The 7,787-nt window shown below is 42.3% G+C and overlaps 1 pseudogene; it reads left to right on the top strand.

Moving 5' to 3' along the window:
• The first annotated feature begins 169 nt into the window (after positions 1-169).
• LOC135528179 (centrosomal protein of 104 kDa-like) lies at positions 170-7,450 on the top strand (annotated as a pseudogene).
• The last annotated feature ends 337 nt before the right edge of the window (positions 7,451-7,787 follow it).

The following is a 7,787-nucleotide window of genomic DNA, read 5'->3' as shown; positions in this document are numbered from 1 at the left end:
CCAAATCCCAGGATGAAGATTTCTTCCATGGTTTATGAGTTTAAGTAGCTAGCTAATTACAGTGTAGCATATCTATTTGAGAAGGGAAAGATTCTTCAGATAACTCAGGTGATATTCAGTGGTAGATTATGTTAATGTTTCTCCATATTTGATAGGGTACAGCAGCAAGATGCCCCGGAAGATAGAATTCACGGTGGTCAGCTCCTTCGATCACGAAGATATCTTTAGTGCCAAGGAGCTGATGGTCCATGCACATACTGTCAATGGCTGGAGATCTGCCAGGTAGACACACACAATTGTCTCGAAACTCTGCTTGGCTGAGCTGGAATACCAGAAATTAATGTAACAAAATAATGAGTTTTAATGGTATATTTACTAGGCCCACTGATTACACATGTAATGATAAATTGATTTTTTTTATCAAAGGGCAAACATTTCACTAATAAACAATTAATGTGCCACAGTGGAGCACATTCTGGAGAGCTGAGTGCATGCATTCTGGAGAGCTGAGTGCATGCATTCTGGAGAGCTGAGTGCATGCATTCTGGAGAGCTGAGTGCATGCATTCTGGAGAGCTGAGTGCATGCATTCTGGAGAGCTGAGTGCATGCATTCTGGAGATCTGAGTGCATGCATTCTGGAGAGAGACGCACATATCTTCACCACACATTCCTCCTTGTCTCAACATTAAAAAATAATAATAATATCCTAGACACATTATCTTAACACATTTAAGGTGCTTTACACTGACAGCTGCAACTCAATAATCAGCTAGGCCTATTGCCACGCGAGGTGCCCAAATTGCTGGCTTCCCAAATAGGTATAGACCTATGCACTTGTGATTTGAAACAATCCACAGGAAAATACATTTAAGAAACTAATGATCTTCTGTAGCTAAGTCAAGCTCTCTTGTAAGGTATTTTGAATGATTTTATTTAGACAGGAGTAATTATATAATTTTGTCAAAACATTCATTTACTTTTGGAGAAGCCTATAATGACGAGATGCTCATTTCTCCGCCCTAGCAATGCGAGTCCTTGTCCCAAAGGCGTGAATGCAGGCGACAAGTTTAGGCCTTCATATTATTACAGATTGACAAGAGTGAGCCCTCTCGCTTCGCCTCTTCCTCTCTGCTGAAACTACTGAGCGAAACAGTGGCCCTCTTGTCTTACTAAATGTAGCCCAGGCATCTAAAACGGTACCGGAGCACCAAGTGTAGGTCCAAGTGGCTGGGGCCGGACGCCGCCGGAGGAGTGGGTTGAGTCGTCGAAGTGCGCTGGGGCCGAACGCCACCGGAGAAGTGGGTTGAGTCGTCGAAGGAGGAGCTGGAGGCGATGTAGGGAGACCACTCCTCTCCCATCGGTCCATTCTCTCCGTCATTTGGTCCATCACTGACCCGATGCGATGGAGGATGGCCGTATGATGGAGGACGCGCTCCTCCATAGATGGGAGGGGGGTTGCCGCTGCTCCTGCTGACTTACATGGGTGGTGCGGGCTTCTGTTACGACTTCCAGGAGTAGTGGGGGCGGAGTCAGGCGCAGAGAGCAAAGGGTTTTAAGGACAACCGTATTTATTCCGGTGACAGAAAGGTCACGCCGAAACACCAGGCGCATACAATGACCGGCCCAAAAAACAGGACACAAAGAAAATACAAAAATAACACATCCACAAAACGAACAGAGAAACAAGCCCGAACAAAAGCAGGTGGGCATAACCCGGCTTAAATAGCCCTAACCAAACCCCAAACAAGAAACAGGTGTAACCTGTGGTGTTGATTTTTGGGAGGTTTTCGTCTGTATGTTGTTTTGTATTATTTAATTAAAAAATACAAAAAAAAAGTTCCAACCTCACTTGTTTCTTCCACAGGATCTGTCCATATCCTCAGGAGGTCACTCTGCAGTTGGCAGGGCAGAGTCGGTCCGTAAGTTGCAGCTGCTGGCCCACCAGTACCTGAGTTCCACATCGGCGACAGACTACCAGAGGCCCACTCACCTAGTCTCTTTGGAACCCTCTGCAGATTAGGGTGAGTCAGTAGAATCAGCGAACAGCGATGTCTGACCAACACGAACAGGGGTCATATCCATTAGGCACCAAAAGGAAGAAAATGGACTGAAACAGGGAGGGACTACCTGACCTTGTCCCATAGAAAATGTGTGCCCTGATGTACATGTGTCTGGCTTACTTGGATGGAGCATGTAGCCTGGATTGCAGTCTGTTTCTGCTGTTCTCTATGTTGTTGTTGTGGTTATGATTCTATGGAGCATGGTGGCGGGAACACCAAGGTTGTAGGTTCAATTCCCACTTGACGCACATATAGTGATTGAACATGGTGAACTTCAGCATTGGTTATTGCTAAGTAACTATATTACTATTATGATATACACTGGGTGTACAAAACATTATGAACACCTTCCTACCCTTTATCCCTCAGCACAGCCTCATTTCATCGGGGCATGGACACTACAAGGTGTTGAATGCGCTCCAGAGGGATGCTGGCCCATGTTGACTCCAATGCTTCCCACAGTTTCACCTGGATTCACCTGGTTAGTCTATGTCATGGAAAGAGCAGGTTTTCCAAAGGTTTTGTCCATTCAGTGTGTAGGCCTACATTGTCATCATTTACAGCATTTTTGTTATAAGAAATGTTCACAGTAATAGGAATTGGTATGCAAATTTTGCCATAGGTATGTTTCTCTTTATATGTTTCTCTATGTTTCTCTATAGTCTGTTCACATGGATGCCATTGGAACATACCTCCGGGTAACCTTTCACAGAAACCATGTCAACCGCTACAACCTTTACAACCAGGTACTCCACTATGTCACACTCACAGTCAATAATTTCCTACCGGTACTACACATAAAGTAATTCCCCATCACCTGTTGATTGAACTTAGGTACTACCACATTCATATCATTTAATTGTTTATTCAATTTTTTTCATAGGCTTTTGTTTATAATTTCAGGTTGCATTGGTTGCCATAAATGTTTTGGGAGATTTTGTGGATGGCAATGCTATTGACACTATTGTAAGTGGCTGCTCTTTAACGTGTGTACGTGTTCTTTCATGTTTTATTTTACTGGATATTTAAGGTGCAGTACTACTGTGACACACCAGATAGAGCTGCTGTGTTTGTGAGGTTGCCAATGTGAAGTCATTATTGTGTCCGGATACCCATACTAGTGTACTTAAGTGGGTGGCAGGTAGCCTAGCGGTTAACAGCGTTGGGCCAGTAACCGAAAGGTCGCTGGTTCCGAGCCGGCAAGATGGAAAAATCTGCCGTTCTACCCCTGAGCAAGGCAGTTAACCCCCAACAACAACTGCTCGGGCTCCGATGACATCGATTAAGCCAGCCCCCCCGCTCCTCTCTGATTCAGAAAGGTTGGGTTAAATGCGGAAGACACATTTCAGTTTAATGTATTTTTGTGCAACTTTCCCAAAAATAATGTTTTATAGTATGTTGACATTTTGAAAATAGTACTCTGAATTGATCATCTAATGTGCGATTGCATTGACTTCCACCATTTGTTCATTATGGTACAGCGCGTAACTTTATCTGATTAGCAGCTGTACATAAGTCGGAAAATACGAGTGATTATTAAACGCAGAAATGTAGTACTCTAGTATGTGTATTCCGACACAGCCATTTACATGTGCCATGTTTTTATTGACATGACTGATTACTTGACTTGTCCACAAGCATTTAACCCAGGACAGTGAGTATAGCACATGACGTGTTAGTCTATGGTACAGTAAAATCAAAAACATTTTGAGTTTCATATAACTATAACCATATACACATTATAGGCCTACATTGATCTGCAGATAATCATAGTTGATATTTCTGAATATTATTGATGTTATAATATGAGTCCATAATGTGTTTATGTAAAAAAAAAAAAACGATAGAAAAATACATTTTCCACTGTTTATGTAACTGTGTGTCAGTGTATGTTTACAGTATGCACACAGACACAGCTTTTCTTTTGTTAGAGTGTTGCCTGGTTCCATGGTGGTCACTGTGTGGGCCTGTATTGCCGTGTGGGTGTGTATGTTTACAGTATGCACACAGACACAGCTTTTCTTTGGTTAGAGTGTTGCCTGGTTCCATGGTGGTCACTGTGTGGGCCTGTATTGCCGTGTGGGTGTGTATGCGTGTGTGTTTGCCCTGACGGACATGGGACAGGAATGTGGTAATCAGACTCAGAGGGCAGAGTAATCACAGAGGAGGCCATAGCCAGTGTAATCAGATAGACCTGCGGATGGACAGCCCCTGGAGGAGAGTGGCCCAGCTCAGGGTTGAAGTTTCCCCTAGCTGCAGATCCAAGATCAGCTTCCCCTCCCCCAAGCCTAACCTTAACCATTAATTAGGAAAATGCTAAACTGACTATAGATCAGCATCTAGGGGTAACTTCACCCTACAACGAGTGGTCCAGCCTTACCTCTCCAACACACAGGAAGGCAGATTCCACGGGACAAGCTCCACATTGTTGCTCTCTAAACTCACGCATAAGTACCTCCACCATGGCCACAGTGTTAGCTGGCCTGGTTATCTCTCAGGGTTTTAGTGTTCTCACTGTTCAATGTATGTTGTGATTGTACATATGAAACATATAGAGTGACATATTGAAGTATATTGAGTGCTGCATGCAGTACAAGTTCTGGTCATATCATTGAGATGTGTAGATATACGTGAATTGACGAGACTACTTGTGGTAGATCACCTAGCTCTGATGACTTGCCTCATCAATTATATACAGAGTTGAGTAGTCCTCATATCGTCCATGTTACTGTTCTCTAATTTACAACTGGAAAATGCCCCATTTGGGTTTCCATAATAATGAGTCAGTTGGTTGTGATTGTTGTGCTTTACTGAGCAGATGACCTTTTCGCTGTGTGTTTTGAGACCTGTCATTGAGAGAGGTTAATTGTACCTCTGTTTGCCCACAGCTAAGCAGAGAGAAGCTGATTGAGCACTACCTTAACAGCAGTCAGCACGTGACCGCCTTGGTTGCAACATACATGAGGTAAGGTTGAAGGCTCATTGGCCTGTGAAGTGCTTTGTGACAATGCTGTTTAATAAAAAATAAAAAAACATTAGCCTGGAAGTTGACATGATCGCTACTAGAGGTCTTCACGGATCCACCCGAACCTGAGTACCTGAGACCTGCACCGGGACACAAGGCCAAAATTGTTAATTTTCCCTCGGGTTTGATTGTCATCCGAGCTATGTAACTACAGCTGATAGACCCGAATGGACCCGACCACGGCTCTGCATAGCCTGCAGCATATTTATTTTACGCTAATAAGGTGAATTCATTAGCTTATAGAAGGGCTAGCCAACATATAAAGACAGTTTCATTAACCAGAAGAGCAACTTGGCGTATAAACATTGTCAGTCGGGTCTAGATTATTTTTGGGTACGAGAAGAACTCTAAATCACCACTGTTTGCCATTTCGATTGTTATGTTTTTCTCTTTAGCTTGGGCTACAGTCTGTTAATAGAAATGGCTAACGTAGAAGCCCAGGAATCCAGGCTAAAGAGAAACACAAATGACACTTAAATTGGAATAGTTGTCAAACAGTCACTCTGAGACTCATTCAAATGTATAAAAAAATAGCAATATCCCATAGAGGTCAAAAAAAATATATATAAAAAAAAACATGGAAATGACTGTACTAACAATACTCTGTACATTTCAAATGTACAGAATATTTGTTTACCTAATCACACAATTTCAGGTAATAATTTGTCTAATACCTAATAATCTACGAGGCTACAGTATGTTCTATGCATGAATAGCGTCTCTATCCCATTGTCTCTTTCAGTAAGTGTGAGTCCATCTCTCCTCTGGATGACCTGGCTTTTGATATGTACCAGAACCCCGAGGTAGCCCACATCATCCACCTACTGGATGACAAGAAGCAGGAGATGGTCCGTCAGGAGAGATAAGAGTTCTATCGCTGACCTGCAGAAGGTGCTTCAAGGGTCTTTCTGTGTGGAAATGGAATAAAAATACCCACTACCCCATTTCCCCATGGAACTTGTGTAGATCTGAAAATAGCAGGTGTTCACATACTTTTGGTCCTGTAGTGTAGAGACACTATCATTACATTCCAAATGTACACATACAGTATACTCAATATCAAGTCTTTGAATTCATCTTTTGACTTTTTCACTTCCTTATTGATTTGCAATTTTGCAGTCTGATTTTGTCCGTGTCTGTAATCGTAGTCATTAAACATTGTTCAGATTCCTGTCACCAACCACCTATGTGTACTCGGTCGTCATACCAACCCTGAATACTTAATAAGCACAACAGCTGCGGTGAAGGCCAGTGAGTGTTTTTCTTTGTTGTGACAAACCAGACGCTAGCCTGTAACCAAAGAACGGTTTCTTTCCAACCCAAACGCCTCTTAGCATTACATACACTGCTGTTGCCAAGGTGATCTAGCCGAAACTCTCTCCATAGCTCCTTGATGGCATAACTCACATCTATGCAGGATTGATAGAAAAAGATATTACTTCATATTGTCACATACTTGAAATATGTCTACGACTAATTGTCTGTCACATTAGTAGCCAATCCAGTAACTTATATAAATATATGTGTTACCAGTCACCGACTAGCAAGCTCCCTCAGTTCTATGAAATTTCCCAGTAAAATTACACATTGGACTTACTGGAACCTATGGTCTGTGTCCAAAATGGCACCCTATTCACTATGTAATGCACTACCCCATGGGCCCTGGTCAAAAGTAGTGCACTATAAAGTAAATATGGTGCCATTTGGGATACCCGCTAGTAAACATTAACAATTCCGTCCATGTAATACCGTGATGCTCTGGGGTTATGGCAATGAACTGTTGCATAGTAACCACAATTTAAGGAGGACTTAACTATTTTTTATTTCATATGCGGTCCTGTTGAACAACATAAGATATAGTTTGACATTTGGGCCTTTGGTTGTCCATTCATTGACATGAAAATAGTTAAACACAAAACAAAATCACTCTGTCTTTCTCTTTATCCATTCATGTGCCTCCTGCCTTCTCCATCTGTCCCCATGTGTGACTGGGCTAGGTAGGAGAATGCCTGGGCCGATCCAACGTGGAGAAGCACTGTGCCATTGAGTAGGAGGACTACGACACGGCCAAGAAGAAGAAGGTGCAGATGGAGGAGTACAGGACAGTGTACCATCATCTGGAGGTCCACAACCTACTAGACATGGGCATGGTTCGTGGCTCTTTGTGGCTTCTTGGGTCATTTCAATAGTTGTGATTGGGAACTTAAGTTAATGCCTTGTTTTGTTCATTTATCTTATTTCCCGAGCCTTTATCACAGTCAAGACACCTACAGTACAGCACCTTCAGAAAGTATCCTCTTTAAAAAATATTCAAAAACTTGCATCCTGTCTGCAACAAGGACTTAAAGTAATTACTGCAAAAAATGTGGCGAAGCAATTCACTTTTTGTCCTGAATAAAAACAAAAATCTGTTTAGGCCAAATCAAATACAACACATTACTGAGTACCACTCTCCATATTTTCAAGTATAGTGGTGTCTGCATCATATTATGGATATGCTTGTAACAGTTAAGGACTGGGGAGTTTTTCAGGATAAAAGATAAATAGAATGGAGCTAAGTAGAGGCAAAATCTTAGAGGAAAACCTGGTTCAGTCTGCTTTACACCAGTAGATGGTGAATGTTCCTGAGTGGCCAAGTTACAGTTTTGACTTAAATCTACTTGAATATCTATGGCAAGACCTGAAAATGGTTATCTAGCAA

The sequence above is a fragment of the Oncorhynchus masou genome, chromosome 33 (genome assembly GCF_036934945.1).
Source record: "Oncorhynchus masou masou isolate Uvic2021 chromosome 33, UVic_Omas_1.1, whole genome shotgun sequence".
In the NCBI taxonomy this organism is placed as follows: Eukaryota; Metazoa; Chordata; class Actinopteri; order Salmoniformes; family Salmonidae; genus Oncorhynchus; species Oncorhynchus masou.
The sequence above is the reverse complement of the archived record's forward strand: the minus strand, read 5'-3'. Positions and strand labels throughout refer to the sequence as shown.